The sequence below is a fragment of the Paroedura picta genome, chromosome 2 (assembly GCF_049243985.1).
Source record: "Paroedura picta isolate Pp20150507F chromosome 2, Ppicta_v3.0, whole genome shotgun sequence".
NCBI classification, from domain to species: Eukaryota; Metazoa; Chordata; class Lepidosauria; order Squamata; family Gekkonidae; genus Paroedura; species Paroedura picta.
This window is the reverse complement of record NC_135370.1, coordinates 93,553,943-93,578,448: the sequence shown is the minus strand read 5'-3', so window position 1 is coordinate 93,578,448 and position 24,506 is coordinate 93,553,943. Positions and strand designations below refer to the sequence as shown.

Here is a 24,506-nt window from a genome sequence, read left to right as displayed (position 1 = left end):
TGTTGGTCTGAAATAGCACAATAAAATCAGAGTCAAGTAGCACCTTTAAGACCAACAAAGATTTATTCAAGGCGTGAGCTTTCGAGTGCAAGCACTAGTCTGAGGAAGAGTGCTTGCACTCGAAAACTCATGCCCTGAATAAATCTTTGTTGGTCTTAAAGGTGCTACTGGACTCTGATTTTATTGTTTATACTATTGTCCTCCAAGATATATTTCTCAATGTCATTGATGTCATTGTATGCTATGACTGCAGACTTCTCCCCATCACTTTCTATCAACACATCTAGACAGCACGTGATATCTATAACCTTTGCACCCGGCAGGCTAAGTACCATATAATCAAAACACTTGTCATAGGCATTGCTCTCTATTTCTCATAATCAAATCAGCCACTGCCTAAAGCCCAGCCCTTCCCAATTAGGTGTCCTAAGTATATGAGAGGAAGATGTCAGCATAAGAACTGAACTGTTCTGCTAGGTCCCTTCAGTCTTATGCACATACAGCTCTGTTTTCCAGAGCTTATTTTGGAAATGTGTAGTGTGTTTTTTCTACTTTTCTTCTGTTGCTAGTGTTGGACAGCGCTCCAAACTGCAAAATCTTGTATGCAGTAGAAGGTATCTTGTACTACTGCAAGGATGTCATAGACTAACTTGTGCAGAAAGTAACATCATCAAAAATGATTTAATATATATCCCATCCCTCACTTGAAGTCTTGGGGCAGCTAACAATAAAGTAAAAATATAACAAAATAATGAGCCTCTTGTGGTACAGAGTGGTAAGGCAGCAGACATGCAGTCTGAAAGCTCCGCCCATAAGGCTGCGAGTTCAATTCCAGCAGCCAGCTCAAGGTTGACTCAGCCTTCCATCCTTCCGAGGTCGGTAAAATGAATACCCAGCTTGCTGGGGGGTAAACGGTAATGACTGGGGAAGGCACTGGCAAACCACCCTGTATTGAGTCTGCCATGAAAATGCTAGAGGGCGTCACCCCAAGGGTCAGACATGACCCAGTGCTTGCACAGGGGATACCTTTACCTTTGTAACAAAATAAGACATCATAAAATATAAACATTATAAAATTATTAAAAACTTAATGATCCATGCATAAGGATTACTATATCTGCCTGTTAATTGACCATCCACCCATTGTCAAATATATATATATATATATATATATATACTAGCAAGAAAGCCCATTGCAACCAGGAACGCAATGGGCACTAGGACCCAGGGGACACTGGGAGGTGCAGATCTCTCTGTGTCTCTCTCTCTTTCTCTCTCCCTCTTGCTGCCTGTCTCTCGATGTGCATCACAGCAGGAGACATAGGAGGTAATTAGCGGTGGTCTGTCTCTCTCTCCATGTCTCTCTCTCCGTGGTAGCAGGAGCCACAGCAGGTAATTAGGGCTCATTCTTAGGAGGGAAGCAGTTCTGGTCAGTAGCTTGGGGCAGCTTTCTCTGTGTCTCTATCTGCCTCCTGTTAAAACCCAGATGCCAGAATACACAGAAAGGGATTTGTCTTGGCTGCCCAATCCAAAACCAGACAAGGACAATTTACAAAATATTTTATTTTGACTTGGGGGATGGAGCTTTGCAGTCCTGCAGCAATGTGGACCATGCCATTTTTCAAAAATAATTCTCATGAGCAGGAAATAGAGAAGGTGGTGTAATGGCAAGACAATGCTAACAAGACTGTCACTCATTTCTCCCTCTACACGGGCTTGCCCCTGGTTGCTCCCTGATGTGAATTGCGATAAGGAGTGGCAACTCCAGTTTTGGTGATTTCCTTCATCTCAAGGCAAATATGCCCCAAAATCATGCCAGCTCCTGCACAGCCTTGGGTTGTTAATAACATCATTCTGTGGAAATTTGTTCCTGTTATCTTTAAAAACAGCTAGCCCAGATCCTTTATAAAGTTCCCCTTTGAAAATAATCATAGAATAATAGAGTTGGAAGGGACCTCATGGGTCATCTAGTCCAACAGGACACTCACAACCATATCATTCATCCACTGTAACCTGCCACCCCCTTGAGCCTTCACAGAATCAGCCTCTGTCAGATGGCTATCCAGAATCTGTTTAAAAATTTCCAAAGTTGGAGAACCCACCACCTCCCAAGGAAGGCTCCAAAATTCTGGAAACTGAAATTAAAAAAAATTGAATGCAAACTAGTACTGCCTTGCCCAAAAATCAAGAATAAATGGTAAATGTCCCCTCCCCAAATCTAGCAGTGAAACTATAATGAGGGTTTTTTAGATCACAGCCCTAGTTTCTTGAACCTTCCATACCTTCTGCTTTATGTTCTGTCTAGCTTAATAGGAAATAAAATCTGTTGCTGAAAAAAATGTATTAAGTTAAGGAATATGAAATTATTTGTCTCAAATTTTTATAGCTTTTTTTCTTTATTGGCCTTTAGGAATTTTAATAGTACAATCCTATAAAGAGTGACACCCTCCTGAATCGATTGATGTCAGTAAGATAAGAACACTGTAAGACCCTTATTTTGGTTGGGTTTTGGTATCAATGACTAGTTCTTATTAATATTTTATATTTTGGACACATGAATCAGTCCATCAGTCCATGAAAGTAAGTATTGTTTATTCAGATTGACAGTAGGTCTCCAGCATCTCAGGTAGAGATCCTTCAGATCACCTACTGCCTGTTCTTCTTTTACTGGATGTGCTGGCGATTGAACTTGGGACCTTCTGCATGACAAGCAAATGCCCTGCCACTCAGACAGAGCCCCTCCTCTAAGAAGGATACAATCCTTGTTTCTTTTGTGCTATTCCTTATTGTTTGTTTCATTTATTAAGTAATGTGGGGTTCTATTTTTGTAAATCATGTTGAATTTTAGAAAAATGACACTTAAAACTGTTTGTTTATTTATTTGATATACTATTTTTCCTTAAAAGGATGGTTTCCAGGCATAAAAATTCCATTCACAAGCAGTCCTTAAATACAATACTAATGAAAAACCAACATAAAGCCAACATTCAAGGGGAAAGGCCCTTTTAAAAAGCTACCTTGTAGCATGTAGGGATTCCATGGAAGAAGCTCAGAGAGCTTTAAACTCGAAAACTGGTGTTCCCTTAACAAAGGTTTGCAAACCACTGCACAAGCTGTGCTGTCATCTTTACAAGAAGAAGAAAAAAGATAAAGCACCTCATCTAATATAAGCTTCTTTCAACATATACTGCCATTTAACTTTCCTCTTAATGTGCAAAAAAGTGTGCTATTGTTTGGCTACACATGTATTTATATTTATGAAGATGTGTATAGATGTGAATGATGCAGCATATCACAAAAGCAGGTTTGTTAGGAGTTATATTAAATCAAGCCGTCCAAATGCTGCTGAAACTGAGCAGCACTGCAGCGTATGGATAATTCAAGCAGACTAAAATGTGTAAACTGTACAGCAGTTTTCAAAAATGATTATATAAGGAAAGAGTGTTCTTGCTTTCGTGGATAGAGTACCAGGCTGTGAAGGCTTTTAAAAACTAAACAATTTATTTACCATATTATTATTTAATATGTATTTAAGCAAGTCATTCCGTTGACTCCTGTATTGCATTACTTTCTGCCCTCTCCCCATAGTCCACCATTTTCCAAAATTATAGATGTAATCCAAGCTGCCAGCAGCTATTTGTTTTCCAATTTAGAGCCTGAACCATGCAGTCTGTAATGGGAAAACACAGACAAACATATACTGTGTACCCTAATAGACTGGGGGATTGGGGGGGGGGATAACCAGAAAATCATGCCCTGTAGATGTCAGTGCTGATATCAGCATTACTCACAACATGACTCCAAGTTCAATATATGAATGTGAAAGCACTAATACTTTCTTGGCATTGTGGTAAACAAAGCTTCATTACAGTAGTTCCTTAAAACAAAACTTCATTTTCTTTAAATCCCTATTTTTATTTGTAGATATCTGTGTTTTTCATTAAATATTACATAAGGAAACTGTTCAAGAGGAAGAGGAAGAAGAAGGATTGATATTTATACCCCACTTTCCACTACCCAAAGGAATCTCAAAGTGGTTTACAATTGCCTTCCCCTCCTCTCCCCACAGCAGACACCCTGTAAGAACAGAACTATCAGGACTGTAACAAACCTAAGGTCACCTAGCTGGCAGCATGTGGAGGAGCAAGGAATCAAATCCAGATTGCCAAATTAGAAACCACTCCTCTTAACCATTACACCAATCTGTCTTGTATAGATGGCTGATAGACTTTCCTTCAGATCCCCTCATTAAGGCTGGCTCTGTCAATATTTTGTTAGTTTAAAGTGATTCTTCTGTCACAACCTTCTCCTAAGAACAAACTAGCCACAGTAATGCATGTTTTAATTATGTGCAGAGTAGACTACTATGATGCATAGTATATGATGCTGTCTTTGAAGTATTCCCAGCAAATACAACCGCTCAGAATGAAATGATTATATTGTTAGCTGGGACTAGCTATTTCGTTCACTTTACACTAGTGTCATTGGTTGCCAGCTTTAATGTCCTAAACTGCTGGTTTCCATAATACTTACAGTTTGTTTACTTCCATGTGAACCTACTCGGTTATTAGGATCTTTCTCAGAGGTCTTTCTTAAAGTTCTCCAATTATTGGGAATGGGTAGACACAGCCATTTCAATTATGGCACCAGGACTATCCCTCGCCTTCCAGAAAAAAAATAAATAGAATGCTCTACCTTGGCACATAAGATATACTGTTGAAGAATCTATATCAGAGTACACTAAAGTGTTATAAAATATACTAGGGGCAAAGCCCGTTGTCTCCAGGAATACAATGGGCGCTAGAGCTTGGCAGTGGGAAGAGGAAGGGGAGGAGTTGTCCAGTCTGTAAGGGCATGGGGCTGAATGTGTGTTTTGTGTGGGAGGTTGTGGTGATGTGGTGACAAATGAGGGTGAGGGTGTGGAGAGATTGATGTCAAGAACCTGTGGTGTGGAATGTGCAGTGAGTATGGAAGAGGACTGACCTTTGGGAATTGTGGCATAGTGGTTACAGATGAGCTTTCCAGAGCCATTTGTTCAGATATGTGAAGGGGAAATCAGACTGGAGACTCTTCTTAGGGGAGATTACATGGCAATCAATTCCTCCAGGGTCTGTTTCATTTTCCTTCTTGTGTAAATTAGGCCACAGACACCAAAATGTCCCCCTGCCCTAATACACATGGGGTAGTCACAGTACACAGGTGTTCACCCTGCTCCTTTTGTCTCCATTTTTTCACTGTTGATAAAATGTTATGTGCCCACATGCTTCTTTCATGGTTGCTCCTTAGAAGGAAAAGAACTGGATTTTTGTACCCTGTTGTTTACTACCCAAAGGAGTCTCAAAGCGGTATACAAACACATTTCCCTTTGTCTCCCAACAACAGACAACCTGTGAGAGATGTTGGGCTGTGAGAGGTCTGAGAGAACTGGGAATGGGCCGCAGTGACCCAGAAGGCCTCAGGTGTCTCAAAGCAGTTTCTAATTGTCTTCCCTTCCTCTCCCCATAGCAGACTCCTCGTGATGAAGGTAGGGTACAGAGCCTCACATGGAAGCTGGCAACCATAAGAGGAGCTCTCTCTGTGCACAGCAGTCTTCACCTTAGTAAGGTTTTTTTTATACTGTTTTTTTTAATTTGCCGGGCCATGCTTGAAAAGTCACTACAGTTCCCATGTCTCTCCAGCCATTTACTTGTTCACTATGTACAGTTTCAGGCTGTAAATATTTATTTAGATCTTCCTGCACTTTCCAGACTCACAGAACTGATACTGGTCTGCCTGTCTGTGCCCCAGAATACAAACAGTTGCTGGTAAGGGCTGGCCATAACCCACAGACCAGGAGGGACACACCTGCACCACTTCCTCCCAACTGCAGTCTGCAAGCCTCTACCATAGTATCTAAATCACTGCTCTTCTCTAGATTATAATGATCAGCTCTGCAGGCAAAAATGGCTCCTTTGAAGGTCAGACTCCAGGAATATTTCCAACCCAAGGCTAGCCAACCTCCAGGTGGAGCCTGGAGAGCTCCTGGAATTACAGCTCATCTGCAGAGTATAAAGATCAGCTCCCCAGGCAGAAAGGGCTACTTTGGACAGGGTTGTGGTGGAGAAGAAACATTTAAGGCCTCCCACACAGGTTGTTGTTGAACTGTAAGACTTGTGGCCTACTGCACAGGGTTGTTGTGCAGATGAAACAGGAGACAAAGGAACCTCCGCAACAGCATCCAGTTTTGTCTGCAGAATAGCACTGTGCGGTAGGCCTCAAATCTGCAGAGACTTGGAAAGAAGAAATACACATGGCTTGGCTGTGTCTAACCCCCAGCAAGAACAGTATTTTAAGTAAGAAGGGGCTTTACTGTGGCCTCCCTGTCAGCCAACTGTTTGGCAAAAGGGGAAAGCTCTCCCCCCCCTCAAAAGGAATGCCCACACCCATGCCCTCATACTCTTCTGCGTTGCTCTCAGAAATACCTCCCTCCCCTCAGTCATGGGCTTACAGAGGCTCCTTCACAGCAGGCCTGAAGGGAGGGGGGACGAAGAGCCCTCACCAGCCACCTGCCAGTCAATCAGTGTTCTGAGGCAAAGGGAGGGAAGTTACAGTTGGACACGACAGTTAGGACAGCTTTGGGGAGAAAAGGGCTGGCGTAGCCTGTCCAAGCCTCTCTTCTCATCCCCCTTGGCAGCCCTACCAACCTCTTCTCCCTACAGTGGTCAAGAACAGACTGGCATTGATGTCTCCAGATTGCCCCTGACTGGGCTGGGAGGGCGGGCCCTGTCAGAACTTTGGTCCAATGATTGAGCCAAAGTCCTGAGTGGGCATGACCTGAGGCAGGACTCAATCAGGACACTCTTTGCATGTTGCAATTGGGCCCTGCCTCTGAAAGGCCACACCCACTCTCTGCCCACTTAGCCCTTAGCGAAATATTATATAACAGCGAGCCGCGCTGATACAGATAGAAGCTAATTCCCAATAACAGGAAATTCCCTTTTGAATTGTTCTGCAGAGTTCTCCCAGATCATAAAATGTAATGGATAATACACGCTAGCACCAATTTTTTTTTTATTTTTAATGGCTGTGGCTAAGTGGGGCACTAGTCTAACAGGGCTTCTGATTAGTCACTGGAGATCCAATTCACACATACAACTGCCAAGACAGGTCTCCACCATCCTACAATGATGCATTTGATTTTTCCTACTTAAATCCAGAACTTTATGTTTATCACAACTGAAATTCATTTTAGCTCAGTTTTCCAGCCCGTCAAGAGCATCCTGTATCCTGGTTCTGTCTTCTGCTGTGTGTGTTACCCCTCCCCATTTAGTATCATCTGCACATTTAATAGGATCTATTTGGCATTTTACCAAGTTGTCAACAAGAATATCATGTGGGACCTTATCAATATTGAAATCAAGATAAACTATGTCTACAGCATTCCAATGAAGGTAGAAACTTTCTCAGAAATATATCCCCAGAAATAACATAAATTCTTGGCTGCAGTGATACAAAAGGATAATCAGCTAAGCAAGAAATAATTCTAATCCATCAGCATTTATAGTTGGTGTGAATTACTGATTACTGAGCATTCGATGGAGGAATGTGTAATTGGTTATCATATTTTTACTTCATCTATTTGTTTTATCTTAAAACTATTTAATTATTATGTATTATTAATGAACAACTACTTACTTTCATAACTTAAATGGACTCCGGGGAATGGTAGAGGACAGGAAGGCCTGGAGGATCATTGTCCATGGGGTCGCGATGGGTCGGACACGACTTCGTACATAACAACAACAACACTTACTTTCATATAGACATTTTTATATGTTATTAAAGGATTTTTGAAATTTTTTTGAGAAACTTTCTCAAAAAAAGAGATAAGGTTAGTCTGACATGATTTGTTCTTGAGAAAGCCATGCTGCTCTAAGGTGCTCAAAGACAGGATGTTTGATGATTTGTTCTAAAATTTTGCCAGCTATAGATGTCAAGCTAACAGTTCAGTAGTTATCCAGATTATCCTTTTTCCTCTTTCTTGAAGATGGAGTCAACATTTATCCACCTTCAGTCTTCTGGCACTTCACCTGTTCTCCAAGAATAGCCAAAAATAATGGACAGAGGCTCAGAAATTACATCTGCAAGTTCTTTTAGTACCCTTTGATACAATTCATCTGGCCCAGAGAACTTAGTTTCATTTAAAGAAACTAGGTATTTATGGACTATCCCTATTATAATATCATTTATGCTTGTTTTTTCTATTTTATGTTTTGCATGATGCTTTCTGGTTTGGAGTTTTATATGGAGTATATTATTTTTGACATTTCTTTAAATACTTTCTAGTCTTACTTTTGCATATACCAGTATTTAGCTTTCATATATAGCAATTCAAAACCTTTCATATGCATTATTTTGTAATCTTTACAACAATTTAGTAAGGCCAGACTTACTATCGGAACATTGTAAATGGACCTAAGAAAGAGTGCCTTGCCTTAGTCAACTTACGAGGCTTACCTGAGCTCAGATACATCCTTCTAAACCAACTGACTCAAATGGGTTTAGAAAGCAGTGATTCAGTTTAGGATTGCACTGCTAGTGAGCTCATAGTAGAGACAAGACTGAAACCATGTGTTTTCATTTTCACAGATCAATCTCTGTAGTATACTAGTTCTCAGAAGAGCATGAAGAATAGTGAATGTGCCAGGTATTCACAGATATATTAACAGGTCTGTTTTTAAGTAGATTCCAGGTTGTATCGCAAATATCTGCAATGGATTAAGAGAGCTAGCTTGGTGTAGTGGTTAGGAGTGTGGACTTCAAATCTGGCGAGCCGGGTTTGAATCTGCGCTCCCCTGCATGCAATCAGCTGGGTGACCTTGGGCTCGCCACAGCACTGAGAAAACTACTCTGACCGAGCAGGAATATCAGGGCTCTCTCAGCCTCACCCACCTCACAGGGTGTCTGTTGTGGGTAGAGGAAAGAGAAGGCGATTGTAAGCCGCTTTGAGACTCCTTCAGGTAGAGAAAAACAGCATATAAGAACCAACTCTTCTTCTTCTTCTTCTTCTTCTTCTTCTTCTTCTTCTTCTTCTTCTTCTATTGTTTGTGATGCCCTTTCTCTGCATTTTTAGCAATACGAAAAACTATCACATGTTGTATTAAACATGCAAGTGGGGGGATATCGTTACCTGCCCCTCCCTACATCCCATTATGAGCTGAGATAACTTACATAGAAAGTCCATCATGTGATAATCTTCCACATGTAATAATGTGTTGTAGAGCCCCTCAGAAATACAGGAATAAGTATATCTGACTCTAAATGTGGCTTAAATACTTAAATCCAGATATTAGGGCCATGGACCGAAAAGACAAATCTTTGTACAAATCTAAAAAAAAATCCAGGGTTGCAGAAAAATCTGGAAAGAAAACATTGGGGAGGGGGTTAAAACCCTACCAAATGTTATAAATAGTACCTGCATCTTTAAGCAATTAAAGACTGTGGCATGGTTCACAAGGCAACCACACTAGTATTGCCAGTCTTCTTGCCTTGGTTTCTGTCAACAACTGGCAGGAAGAGGCATCAGGATCCTTTCAAGGGCATTTTTTGCCTTTGAAGATGATTCATCATGATCAGGCCTGGCAGCAGCCACAGGGTAACTTGATGCCATACTTGCATGACTCAACCTGGCCTGTGTATTGGTCAAAAGTAGCCATCCCACAATAGCCAGTATAGTTTAGTAGTTACAGTTTTAGATAAAGTCTGTCTAATTCTTAAGATGGCCCTATCTGAGGATACTTAAATCAAGAGTCTGGAGCTTGTCTATTTAAATAGACAAGACAGATCTTTCCACAAAATTGAGAAAGGTTCCATGTTTACAGAAAAATCTGCAATAAAAAGGGGGCAGGGATTAAAAATCTCCAAAGTAATAGAGGCAGCATGCGGAGTTTTACTAAATGGATGCCCTCAGTGGATGTTGCTAGGCAGCTACAACAGTACTGCCAAGCTGCCAGTCTTGGTTTTTGGCATTAAAAGATAGGTCCCTTGCTGGCTGTTTTGGCCTTTGAAGGAGGACATAACAAAGCCAGACCTGGCAGGATCCATGGGGTGACTTGATACCATATAACTTGCATGACTTGTCCAGGACCAGCTGCTTGTTGTTGCTAAAAAACAGCCACTGGCATGATTTGGTGATAAGAGTTTCAAATTAGGATCATTTTCCAATCCTCACAGTGCCATGAAAACTCACTGAGTAACTTTGGGACAGTTACACATTCTCACTCAAACCTATATTATTATTGTTGTTGTTGTTGTTGTTGTTGTTGTTGTTGTTGTTGTTGTATTTATATCCCACATCCCCCCGAAGGCTCAAGGCGGCTTACATAACCCCATCCCCTGAAATCCATACAATAACTGTAAAATTACAGTGGTTAATAACCAATTGGTCACAATAGCAACAATGATGGCATAATCTTACTCGTCCAATCTCCGCATCCTCAACTACAGGGGGTTGACACTCTCTACCGCCAGTTTGTGAGGGGGGGGGCTGACACATATCACAGTGCTGCTGTGAGAAAGAGAGAATGATGAAGTTGCTTTGGGTCACAATTGTGAAGAAATGAGGAATATAAAGGAAGTAAATCAATAATAAATATTGTTGAAGATACAGGCAAATTAAAGTTTGGTTGGTTGTTGGATAGGGGAAAAAAGTAGCAGGAAAAGTTGTTAACTATGGGTGTTGTCATGACATGAGGAAAAGAAGAAATAGTGAGGGGAGGGGAAAATGAAATGCCTCCAAAAAAGTCCTTGTGGGTTCCCCAGTGTAGGATTTGGTTTATTACACTCCATCCCAGGAGATGTCTCCATGCAAGTGAACCTTTTTTTTTCATGGGTAAGGACTGCCGGGGGGAGAGAAGGAGACAAAATTGAAGATGGGAGGAAAGATAAAGTTAGGTTGGTCAGTGGGGTGAGGAGGAGAAAAGGAAAGAGAAAAGAGACTTACTGAGGGAGTGGGAATTAAAGGCCCCCACATATCTTTATGGATCTCTCCACTTGCTGAGCATAATTCTAATCAAACAGATATTTCATTCATAAAAAGACAAAACATTTAATTCTGAAATACCGAATATTAATGTGTTTTTTCAGATTCATTTCAGCTCTGGATTTTAATATTAGTGGACTCCAGTGATTCAAATCCATATTTAGCAACAGAGGATGTTTTTACATCCACAATAAAAAAAGATTTCTCGGAAGCATGTTGCTTCTGTTATATCAGACCCATTTCAACATGCTGCCTTTTTAACAGTCTGAGGTTCTGCATTTCTTTCATATCCTTTTTATAAAAATGTCCAGATGTTTTCCTAAATATTTGAGAACTTTATTTGAACAACATTTTCTTTTCAAATGAGAATGTATGCAAAATGCAATTAAACATGTTTTTCCAACTAAGCACCCTAGTTTAAATCTTGTGGCAAGGCAAGATAAATAAGTAAAAATAAAAACAAGCTGTGACTTAAAACTGATCATAACATAGCATCCTCTAGTTCACACCATCTCCTGATTCCAGTTTTGTTCAGGAAACCACAGCATATGGTAACCCTCGCTTTCTTTGAATCATGGGTATGTATGGCCTTGTACACATTCATTTCTACCCTTAGAATTGCCAGCATTTATGTATTGCTTGAAGCAATGGGAGGAAAAGCAAGAGCTCTGCTTTATGCACTCTGTGCAATGTGTATAAAGAAATGTCGCAGCATTTCAAAGTATTCACATATTCACAGAACAGTCTCTAACTGAAGCATTTTAACAAAGCTCTCATTAGTTCTTGGTGAGGAGTTCTTAGGCCCTACATGGAGAAGGATCATGTCCAAAACAACACTTTGATGGGGACCTGAAAATAAATTGGGAGCCATTGTAGATGGATCAAAATTGGATTGATATGATTCCTACAGCCCACTCTAGTTAGCATCCTGGCTGCTGCATTTGGCGCCAACCAGTTGAAGTATGCGATGACTTTTCAAGGACAGCCCTATGTAGAGCAAGTTGCAGTGATCTAGTCTAGATGTAACCAGGGCATGCACTTCAGGAGCTAGCTCTTTTCGGGCCAGGAAAAACTGCATCTGACTAACTAGTCAAAGCTGGTAAAAAGAACTTCTGGTCTCAGTTACTACCTGTTTATTCAACAATAATCCTGGATCCAGGAGCTCCTCCAAGCTACACATCTGCTCTTTCATGGAAGTCCAACCCTATCCAGAATTTATGACAGCTTAAGTCCTGGGTCTTACTATAGACTTTCTAATGTGAATTACATTGTGACACACATAAAACAAGTATGGGACACAACCCAGCCCATTTTAATGAAACTGGGAGATACTCTGTCTTTAACTGAAATCTAGATGTGTGTGTGTGTGTGTGTGTGTGTGTGTGTGTGTGTGTGAGAGAGAGAGAGAGAGAGAGAGAGAGAGAGAGAGAGAGAGAGAGAGAATTGTTGTCAAGCCATTTCTGACTTATGGCAGCCCTATGAATTTATGACTTCTCTAATATCCTGTTATCTACCAAACTGCTGTAAACAAGGCCTTGCAAACTGAGGGCCATGGCTTCCTTGACTGAGTCCATATTATGTTGGGTTTTCCTCTTTTCCTGTTCTCTTCAACTTTTCCTAGCATTGTTGTCTTTTCCAGGATGTCTTCCCTTGTCATAATGTGACTAAAATACAATAGGCAGTTTAGTCATTTTAGCATCTAGTGAGTTTTTAGACTTGGTTTGATCTAGAATCTACTTATTTATCTTTTTGGTGGACCACGTGATTTGTAAAACTCTCATCCAACACCACATTTCAAAGGAATTAATGTTCTGACTGTCAACATTCACACCCATACATACTAAAGGGGAATATTACAGTATAAATTATCTTTATCTCGATCACCAGTACTCAGGGACATTCCACATCCAATAAATATAGTGAAATGCTTACCTTCTGCAGATGCCATATTTCTGGCATTTTGCATGATGTCGCCAACATCCAGTCTTCAAGCAGCAAACCGTTTTACATCCTCTATTTTAAAGCACTAGCTGGGGAATCGCATAAAGTGGATTCCCCAGACTATGTAGTGCTAGCGAGAGGAGAGCAACCAGCAAGCCACACACCAAGGAAATGTGTGGATCTGAAGAAGCCCTATCTCCACCTCCAGTGCCTGCTTTCACACCTACCTTCCTCTTCCTTCTCCTGGGGACAATGAATAGGCATTAAATCATGCAAGCAAAGCAAAAATAATCCCCCCTCCAGTTAAAACACAAAGCATGCCTCTCTAAAGTCCACCCCCAAAAAATAGGGCTTGAGATTAATTTTTTAAAGATTCAAGGTTCATGATTCCAAAAGGGGTGGCATTTAAAAAAGCACTATGCACCTATGTTTAGATGCATAGGTGTCTCAACAGAGAAGTTTTACTTTTAAAAAGATTAGCTGGCATTGCGGGCCCTTTAAAACATGGAGAAATGTGATTGGCTGCCTGGCTTGATGGACAGGTGGAGGATAGTCACGTGTAAACCACGTTGCTCTCTTCTGCCATTTCAAGCAGGCAAGCATGCAGAGTGCCAAGATGCACGGGAAAGTGGCAGACAAAAGCAAGAGAGCCAGAAGGTGAGGAATAGCTGGAGTCACGCTATTTTTTAGTGTTATGCCATTTCACTGGCATAACGCTATTTTTTTAGATGTGCAGAAATTCCCACAGTCTTACACTTAACAGCCTATTTGCATTCCTTCATAGCTGTGTATTCTGATTTCCTGGTTGCAGTATCTCTTTTGATTGATGATAGAGCCAAGGAATAGAAAATATTGAACTATTTCAATTTCTTTACCATCAACCTTAAAGTTTTGTAATTCCTCAGTGGTCATTATTCTTCTCTACTTGATGTTCACTGTAATTCTGCTTTGGCACTTTATGCTCTATCCTTAAGCAGGAACAACGTAAAGTCTTCATTGTTTTCTGCCAGTAATGCAATATCATCTGCATATCTCCAATAGTTTATTTATTTAATTATATTTGTATTTATTAATCGCTACTCCCAGATTCAGACGACTCATGACGGTTTACATAAAAATCTAAAAACTGCACGTAAAACAATGCAACCCCAATGTTAATATTTCTTCTACCAATATCCAACTTCATCTAAATTTAATCCAGCTTTCTTTAGGATATATCCTGCATATAGACAAACATTTCTCAACTTTTTTACCAATGAGAAACTCCTGAAACATTCTTCAGGCTTCAAGACATCCAAAAGTGGCACAATTGAGCAGTATGTGGTTGGGAAGCATAGCTGGGTACATGCTCACCTGGGGCCCAACCCCTTCCCCCCTCCAGCTCCCTCATTGGCTATTTTGGAAGAGTGGATGGGTCAACATAACCCATCGTATTACCCAATAAATGTTTAACAAACATTTTAAAATATATTTTAAAACTAATTAACTCTCAACCATTCAGGAAACCCAATCAGAGCTGTCAAGAAACCCCAGTGTTTCACAAAACCCTGGTTAAGAAAGCCTGATATAGAATAAAGAGAGAAGGAAATAAATCATAGAATCATAAAGTTGGAAGGGGCTATTCAGGCCATCTAGTCTAACCCCCTGCTCAATGCAGGATCAGCCTAAGGCACCTATGAAAAGTATCTGTACAGTGCTGCTTAAAGAATGCCAGTGAAGGGGAGATCATGACCTCCTTAGGCAGCTGATTCCAATGTTGAACTATACTAACTGTGGAATGTTTTTTCCTGATATGTATCCTGTATCATTCTGAATATAATTTACATTCATAACTATGGATCTTGTTCTCTGCTGCCAACAGGAACTTCAACCTCCTCTTCTTCAGGCTGAATATTCCTTTCAGCTTTTCCTTATAGAGCTTGGTTCCCTGACCTCAGATCATCCTTGTTGCTCTCCTCTGCACTGTCTCAATTTTGTCCATGTGCTTTCTGAAGTGAGGCCTCCAGAACTGCACACAGTACTCAGATGTGGTCTGACCAATGTGGTATTCAGTAGGACTATGACATCTTGAGATTTTGGTGTGATGCCTCTGTTGATATAGCCCAGGACATAATTTGCCTTATCGTCCACAAGCACCCCAAGATCCCATTCACACACACTGCTACCCAGAAGTGTATTTCCCATCCACTATGCATATTTCTGTAAGAGCTTCTTGTGGCACAGAGTGGTAAGGCAGCAGACATGCAGTCTGAAGCTCTGCCCATGAGGCAGGGAGTTCAGTCCCAGCAGCCGGCTCAAGGTTGACTCAGCCTTCCATCCTTCCGAGGTCGGTAAAATGAGTACCCAGCTTGCTGGGGGGTAAACGGTAATGACTGAGGAAGGCCCTTGCAAACCACCCCGTATTGAGTCTGCCATGAAAACGCCAGAGGGTGTCACCCCAAGGGTCAGACATGACCCGGTGCTTGCACAGGGGATACCTTTACGCATGTTTCTATGTTTTGTGACTCATATGTAGAATTCTGCACCTCTCCTTATTGAATTGTATCTTGTTCTTGTTTGCCCACTTTCCCAGCATTTTCAGATCTCATTGAACTCTATTTTCTGGGGTGTTCACTACTCCTTCCAATTTGGTGTCATCTGCAGTTTTAATGAGGACTCCCTCCACCCCTTCTTCAAGATCACTGATAAAACATTGAAGAGTTCCAGACATAGTAACAAGCGCTATGATGCCCCACTGCTCACCTCCTTCCAAATTGATAAAATACCATTAGCATTGACTCTTAAGAGTTTGTTCTTCTAACCAGTTCCCTATCCACCTAACCATCCAAAAATATAGTCTGCAGTTTTACAGTTTGCCCATCAGAACATCAAGGGGAACTTTATTAATTCATTAATTAATTTGTTTATTTATTTATCAATTTATATCCCACCACTTTCACAGAGTGACTCATGGCAGGTTACAATATAAAATCCTCATAAAAACTCCACAAAAGTCTAAAAAATTCTCACTACCATTACAACTCAATAACTCACCCCTCAGGCAGTGACCATCCCTTGGTTCATAGACTCAATCATACACCCAATTCCAGAGACTGCCTTAGCAGACAGATGTTCCATTTGATTCAGGGAGGGGCTTTGATCTTATAAACCCTGGCCTCGCCAAAAGACCTGGTGGAAGAGCTCCATTTTGCAGGCCCTGAAGAACTGACAAGAACTTTACTGAAATCCAACATCAACTGAGTTGCCACGATGTAGAAAGCCCATCACTTGGTCAAAGTGATTGGTATGGCAGGACCTGTTAGAGATAAATTCATTCTGACTCCCCTATATCAACAAATTATCCTTCAGCTGTTTGCAGATCAACCCCTTTGAAATCTGCTCCATTATCTTATTTGCAAAAATGAATCCTTTTCTGACATCTTTGTCAACTGGAAACCATTCTGTTTCTCCATGTTCTGGCCTAACAGTAGCCACTTGTGAAGCATACCCAGTTGCACATCAAAAGAATCAGATATTTTGGCACACCCATGGCACAAACATAGCTTTTCATGGCCCATGTAGTCAGAAGCTTTGCTGTAATCAATGAAATGTGTATTTTCTTCATAAATTTTCTTTTATGCTCCAGTAAATCTAAATTTAGAAGTGCTTGGTTTTGATGGGTCCATGACTTGACTTTTGCCAGTCACTATTACAGAATTCTGACATTATTTGTTGCATAGAAATTTGAATCTGGGCTGAACAGATGGAAATGTTACTCTTCTTTCTGGCCATTTCCACATGGGCTATATACCTCAGATTAAACATTATTTGATTTCCCTTTATATCCCTCCCCCCACAAAAACCTGAACGCTCTTAAATGAAACAGTTTGCCTATACAGCTGGCATGACTATTTTTAAGATGTTTAAAAGTGTAAATATTATATGTAACATGCAATTTATTATGTATGTTTTATAAACAATGCTGGAAGCTGCCCAAAGCCAGCACGCTGGGAGCGGCAGGGTACAAATTGAAAAATAAATACATAACATAGGTTATATTTTCCCATCCACATGGCAACCATTTTCCTTGACACTGTCCCAGCTGTTGCCATTTCCTGTCACTACCACCAGGGGACTTCTATTTATTTTTATAAATAATGAGTTACATATTTTATGTTATGCCATTATAACTATCAATTTAACATGTTCTGTGAATTCTCAGCTTTCTTTTTTTTCCCTTTAAAAGTATATTGCTGGCCCCTTGGGTGGCAAAGATATAATAGGGAAAGACAGAGATGTCAAAAGATAAGGAGATGTTCTGCCCCTCTGACACTCACAAATTGTTTCCAGGATCTGCCTGTAGATAGTGACTGAACCACAAGACCAAGGGCTATTCTCCCAACTTCCCCAAAGCTCAGAAGATGTTTCATAGGCCCCTGACTCTGGACCACAGGAACAAGGGCTATTCCCTGAACTCCTCCCCCCAGCTCAGAAGATGTTTCATAGGCCCCTGTGGATTAGAGGACTACCTCTTCTGCTCCCTCTTCTGCTAGGACTAGGAGACGCATGCTGGTAATTGGGGCTTCCCTATAGAAAGGAATAGAAGCCAAACTATATCGATCAGAGTTCTTGTTTCAAGAAGTATGCTGTCTACCTGGTGCGAGAATCAAGGATGTCACAGAAAGGGTAGAAAGACTTGTAAAGACCAAGAACAGATATCCCTTCCTGCTCATTCATGTGGGAACAAATGATATTGCCCGCTGCAGAGATGAGTATATGAAGCAAGACTACATGGCCTTGGGGGAGAAAGTGAAGGATTTGGGAGCACATATTGTATTTTCATCAGTTCTTTCTGATAATGGGCAAAACTTAGGAAGGGAAAGAAAAACAATGCAGATAAATAGGCTACATCATTGGTGTAATTGGGAAAGTTTTGGGTTTTTGGACCATGGATGGCGCTACTGTGATGAGGCTATCCTATCGGGAGAAAGTTTGTACCTCACGAACATGGGAAAAATGTCTTTGTGAAGTGTCTTGAGGACCTGGTGAGGAGGGCTTTAAACTAAGTCCAACAGAGGAGGGAAATGAAGATTCAAAGCTTAGTTCAATGATGATAACTGTAGATGGCACATATGCAGGGAAATATTAACTTATAGGAAAGTTCAAAAACTAAAAGCCTGGAATACTCATAGGAAGGATTATGATGTCTTTACACTAATGCATAGAGTATGGGAAACCAGCAGGAAAAACTAGTAGTCTTCATAAAGGAAGGGGACTATGATCTAATAGGCATTACAGAAACCTGGTAGGATAACTCTCACATCCGGAACAATAGGATTGAGGGGTACAACTTATTTAAAAGGGACAGACAAATAATGAAGGGGGGGGAGGAGTAGCACTATATGTTAACAACATATATACTTGTGAGGAAAAAAAGTCTCTCAGTATGAGTTCAGCTGAGAGACTTTGGGTAAAAATAAAAGGAGTAGGAAATAATAGTGGTATTATAATAGCTCTTTATTAGTCTACTATAGATTGCCAGGCAGAGGACTTGGATGAGATGATTCTAGACCAGATTACAAAGTTCTCAGAGACAGGACCTAGTGGTCATAGGAGATTTCAATTACCCAGATATCTGTTGGAATACCTGCTCTGCTAACAATGAAAAGTCCAATAAATTCTTGAATTGTCTTGCTGATAATTTCATTTCACAGAAAGTGGAAGGGGCAAACAGGGGGGATGCTTTTTTAGACTTGATTTTTACCAATAGGAAATAACTAGTTGATGAGATAAAACTTGAGGCTGCACTTGGTGGTAGTGACCATACGATTTGGGACTTTATGATCTTGGGGAAGAGAAAAGCTGTAGGTAGTCACACATACAGGCTGGATTTCAGGAGAGCAAATTTTAACAAACTTAAAAGTTACGTTGGGTAGAATTCCGTGGTCAAAAAAACTTGTGGAGATGGCAGTTCAAGAACATTGGAAGTTTCTCAAAAGTGAAATACTGAGGGCACAATTGCAGACAATTCCCTTGAGAAGGAAAACTTGGGGGAACATAAACAGCTTTCAAAAGAACTGAATAATAAAAAAGTCTCATTTAATTTCTACATCTCCTCAGTCTTCTCTTGTGAGGGAAATTGTGCTCAACATGGCATAATCATTTCATATGATAAGTGTTGGAAGTTGTGGCCTAGGATCACTGTAGGGTCACTACATAAACATCTAGATTCTTTAAATAAATAAATATTCAGTGCCAGATGAACTGCATCTAAGGATACTAAAAGAACTTGCAGATGTAATTTCTGAGCCTCTGTCCATTATTTTTGACTATTGTAGAACAGGTGAAGTGCCAGAAGATTGGAGGAAGGCAACTGTTGTCCCCATCTTCAAGAAGGGGAAAAGGAGGATATATGTAACTACTGACATAACTACCGATATGGGTAACTACTGTCAGCTTGACATCTATAGTTGGCAAAATTTTAGAACAAATAATCAAACAGTCAGTTCTTGAGCAGCTAGAGTGATGGCTGTGATTACTAAGAATCAGCAAGGCATTCTCAAGAACAAGTCATGTCAGACTAACCTTATCGCTTTTTTTTTTACAAACTTACTACCTTGCTAGATCATAGGAATGCTGTGGATATTGTTTTCCTTGATTTCAGTAAGGCTTTTGATAAGATTTCACATGATATTCTTATTGGCAAATTGGTAAAATGTGGAATAGATCTTAATACTGTTAGATGGATCGAGAACTTGTTGACAGATCTCACCCAAAGGGTGCTTGTATATGGTTTCTCATCTTCTTGGAGAGTGATGAATGGAGTGCCTCAGGGATCTGTCCTGGGCTCTGTTATTCAACATATTCATAAATTATTTGGATGAAGGAATAGAGGGGGTGCTTATTTAATTTGCAGATGATACTGAACTGGGAGGGGTAACAAACTCACAAGAAGACAGAATCAGGGTACAGGATGATCTTGACAGGCTGGAAAACTGAGCTAAAACAAATACAATGCATTTTAATAATGATCACTGCTGGGAGACTGGGGCAAGGGACTGTGGGGAAACCTGACATGCAGCATTTAGAATCATAGAATCATGTAGTTGGAAGGGACCTCCTCGGGTCATCTAGTCCAACCCCCTGCACTATGCAGGACACTCACAACCCTATCGCTTATCCACTGTCACCTGCCACCCCTTTGAACCTACATTGTTGCTGTGTTGTATCAGAAACCACAACAGTAACAGGGAAAGCACACAAATTCTCCTGTAGAAACCACCGTAATCACAATTCTTTTGTTCCACTGGTATCAATGAACAAACAGGTTACAAACAACCTGTTCAAATCAACACATCCAGCAAAACCTATTCACCAGAGATGAAAATGAGGTCAATGCTGAAAAGATAAATTTCAAATCAGCTTCAGCTTGGGGGTGGGGCACATTTTTCAGGGACTTATTCACATAGCTAAGCTACTCGGAACAATTATTAGTGGCAATAAAAATAAAGGGAACAAACAGAAAAAGGAGGATCTTTTATCGTTGCTAGCTACAATGCAACAAATCATTTCTGATTATTTTCCTTCGTTAATAGGCAACAAAACTTCACCTGATCTTCAATTCAAACTATCATAAGGATCTGCCTTTATAGTTTTATTTTAGCTCTTGAGATGCTGAGCAGCATGCAGCAAGGAGATATACATATTGTTTTATTCTTCTCAATTAGATATTTTATCTTGGCTTGCATTTGTGTTCTCTCACTCTCTCTCTCTTTCAACTAGCATTCAGAGTGCAATACTGACACTTTTTTATTGTATTCTATTGTACTGTCACCTCTGGTTTGCAGCACAGTCAAGTCACAGACCCTTATAACTGCACACTTCTTATGAGTATTCACAAACATATTAACGATGTGCAGGTAGCAAATTAGCTGCAGATCTCAACAATCTGCACTTACAGTAAATATTCCACTTTTGGAGAATGAGAATGATGCTTTAAAAGTCAGCAGTTGTTCGGGAAGCATTTTGTCACATTTATGAAGCTCTGCGTCACATTTATGGCATGCCATGTCATGATAAGTTGTCTAAAGTGCCTGTCAGCTTCCCACATAGATTGCACAAAAATGAACACCTCACAAGATGAGCTTATATTGTAACACTCACAGGCTTTTGAAGCATAGTTTTTCTTCTTTCACACAGGTATTGAAACTATATTTTTAAATATCTTCCTTTTTCTTGTTCCCTGTAAGTGGAACAATTCAATGAAACTTGATTTGCTTTATTTCTCCAGTGCAATCACATACAGTATTCAAAATATTTTCAGATGAAAAGGCTAAAAGTCTTTAATATAGGGCTGATGATTTGGTGAAAAATTAAGAGTCTTCTGTTTTGGATCCCTATGTTTTTCCTACAAAATAATAGTTATCTACAGTCCTGGTATTCCAACACAAAAATTATCACTTTTATCATGCCATACGTTTTTAAGCATTGTATTACCTCAGTTGATAAATGTATAGGTATGGCAAAAGTGGGTTAAAAATAACCAGTGAAATATCAGTGTAAATAGTAAACATGTCACATTGTATGTAGTTCCCACATGTATGCAACACGGGTGCCCATAAAATTGGACCTTCTTGTTCAATCTTCATAGCAGCAGCTATGATGCAAATGTCATGTCTCTATGTCAAATTCCTTCCCCACTGAACAGGCTTATGTTAGATTTCCCATTGACTTGCATGGCTCCATAGGGTATAATGGAGCTGATTCAGGAAACCTGAATTGAAACCTGAATCAAGTCAGAGTTCCTCCCCCCCCTCCCTCCTCCCCCATTATACCAGAACCCTTATCTGGTAACCAGTCACTGGGAACAACTCTTTTTTTTAAAAAAAACTGATTGAACAGGTAGATCTTGTACGTTTTGTGAATGGTGGCAAGAAGGTTAAGATCTATCTTTTCTGAGGTAAAGAAAGAAGACTGCTATTACCTCCTGATTCACCATTAAACTGAAATCCTAAACTAGGAATGGAACTACCAACAAATAAGTCTTAGCTGGGACAGCTGCTTCTCTGGAACAGAGTCTCATTCCACACATCCCCATTTAAAGCAGAAGGAAGCTGCTGCTAGTCACATGGATATAACGAAGGAACAAGTTGTAGTAACCAAAGAAACTATTTGAATCCATTTGTGATTTCCTCCCCTGCTGACCTTGTTTATTGCAACACACACAAACTTCTGAGAATCTTGTCAGAATGAGTCTTGGATATTAACCAGAGATCTACCCTCAGGCATAACTGTAAATAGGACTCAGAACAATAGACTTTCAACTGCATGCAGGGTGAGTGGATGAAGTGTCCTTACATTTGTGGTATCCATGATTCCTGTATATATTTGTGAAACAGCCTGGGGGTTGGGACGTGTCTGGCTGTCCAAGTTGGAATAGGGCCAATCAGGGTCAGCTGGCTGCACCCTGAGTGGCCCTGCCCCTGCATCTCCCGACCTCCATCCCTGGACTCTAGCCAATTTGCTCTCAGACCTGCCTCAGTGCCTGGAGCCAGCAGCAGGTAAGGGGAGAGGGCCCTGGGCAAAGGGTCGTGGTGGAGGGCTTGCTAACAAGGGCCTCTTAGCCTGCTAGGCTGGGCCTGCTCATGAGGGCCTCCAGGCCTGCTGACTGCCTGCTAAGGAGCTCTGTCTTGGGTCTGCTAATGAGCTGGCCAGCCCCCGTTAGTCCTACTTGATCCGGCTGCGAGCTGCGGCCCAAAGCTACCTTAAGCTGCCTGGCTGGGGGCCAGGGGAGGGAGGCCTTTCAAGGCCCATTCTTAGAAATGGGCTTTGAAGCTAGTCTAGATATAAACAAGATATTGGCACCATTTTGATTTTAAATAAACATTTTTGTTTAGGCACAAAATATGAAAATAGTCATCCACAGAGCAACCTGAATAACCCAGACTTGCCCAAGCTTGTTAGAGATCAGAAGCTAAGCAGTATAGGACTTTGCTAATATTTATTTGGTAGATTACCAAGGAAGGCAATTGCTAATGAACTCTGTTCATCTCTTGATCTGATAATCCCATGAAGGTTCAGATAAGCATAAATTGGTTGTTACTTGACAACATTTAATTATCATCACTCACCTGGACATTCCAAACTAATGTAGCTTATGTCATTTTCATTTATGTTTGATTTCTGTTAAACAGAATTTGGGCCTAGGGTGCAAAGGTTCATGGACCATGGGCAGTTGGTAAACTTGCAGCTGCATGAGCCCCGCCCTTACAGTTCTTCTGGCCTGCAGAGAGAGAGAGAGAGAGAGAGAAGGCCAGGACCATAAACTGTTTATTTATTTGCAGATATATAATGGACCCAATAACCAGGGAAGAAATTTTACTTTAGAATTTCCTTTTAGGGGCTGCTTTAAGAAATGATTTTTTAAATTAAAGACATGGTTGAAAACCCTTTCCCCTAGCTGAGTGGTTCTGGCCTACATCTATCTAACATTTTGTATGGGTTCTGTCACTGAAGAATATTGGTATACTCAATATGTTTATAAAACTTTTTAATCACCTTACTTTCATTAATACAGAATATTTAACCCCCATCTATTTTTGCCATTCCACTGTCATCTTTTTGTATCAAGAAAATATGGTCAGTCTGGGACTAAACCCAGAAGAGCATTAACTGAAAGAAAGTAATCTATGGACATTTGAAAATTACCCCTCGGTGTAACAGAAGTGGTACACATGTCAATTAATTTTCACCAGTAGAATGAAAAAATGATACTCAATATTATTTTTTTTTTAATTACAATTGTGTACCGCTAAAGGTGATCGGGACTTACCCTGGGCGCGATTGCTGTCGCAGGGAAGCCATCGCCGGAAAAGACACAGGGGGGACTACAAGTCCCATAAGCCCCTGGAGTGGCAGTAGATGCACAGCAGAATGCTGGGGGAGGAGGGAGCCAGATTGGCTCTTCCCAGCCTCCTCTGACGTCACCTTATAGGGAAAGGTCAGAGAAGCATCTGCCTCTTTCCCTCTTCCCTGCCGCCTTTTAAATCTGTAGGGCCATCGCTGGTTGAAAGAGGATCAGCCCTGAGCTCGCGGATGCCAAATATCCTATTTCCTCAGACATCTTGCATAGCATTTTGGATTGGCTGCCCACAGTATGCTGTGGCCATTATGAGGAGGTCCTTTTCAGAGCAGTGTTTATCCTTGCCATTTTCGGGGCTTTTCAGGGTTGTGAACTGCTGTCGGAGTCCCGCTCAGACCCTGGAGATCTAGCCTTAGTGAGAGGAGATGTGCAGGTTTCCGATAGGGAGCTGCACATTCTCCTCCACTGATCAAAAAGGGATCAGTTAGGATGAGGCTCGCACATAATTTGGGGGGCAAGCACGGGGGACACTCCTTGCCCTGTCAGTGCTATAAGAGCCTTTCTGGCAGTTCACCCAGCGGTCGAGGGCCCGTTATTGATTCATGAAAATGGCACCTGTTTATCTCGTTACCAATTTGGGGCACTCTTAAGGAGCACACTGAACCAGTTAGGCCTACCGGCAGAGCAATTTGGCACCCATTCATT

The 24,506-nt window shown here is 40.9% G+C and overlaps 1 long non-coding RNA gene across 1 annotated transcript in view; it reads right to left on the bottom strand.

Moving 5' to 3' along the window:
* LOC143828746 (uncharacterized) overlaps positions 1-23,838 on the bottom strand; it is a 65,102-nt gene extending 41,264 nt beyond the window's left edge. Inside the window, exons 1-3 of the long non-coding RNA XR_013227846.1 lie at positions 23,772-23,838; positions 23,071-23,222; positions 21,104-21,182 (exon numbers count right to left, since the gene is read on the bottom strand). This is a non-coding gene — a long non-coding RNA (uncharacterized LOC143828746). The remainder of the gene's footprint in view (positions 1-21,103; positions 21,183-23,070; positions 23,223-23,771) is intronic.
* Between the last annotated feature and the right edge of the window lie 668 nt (positions 23,839-24,506).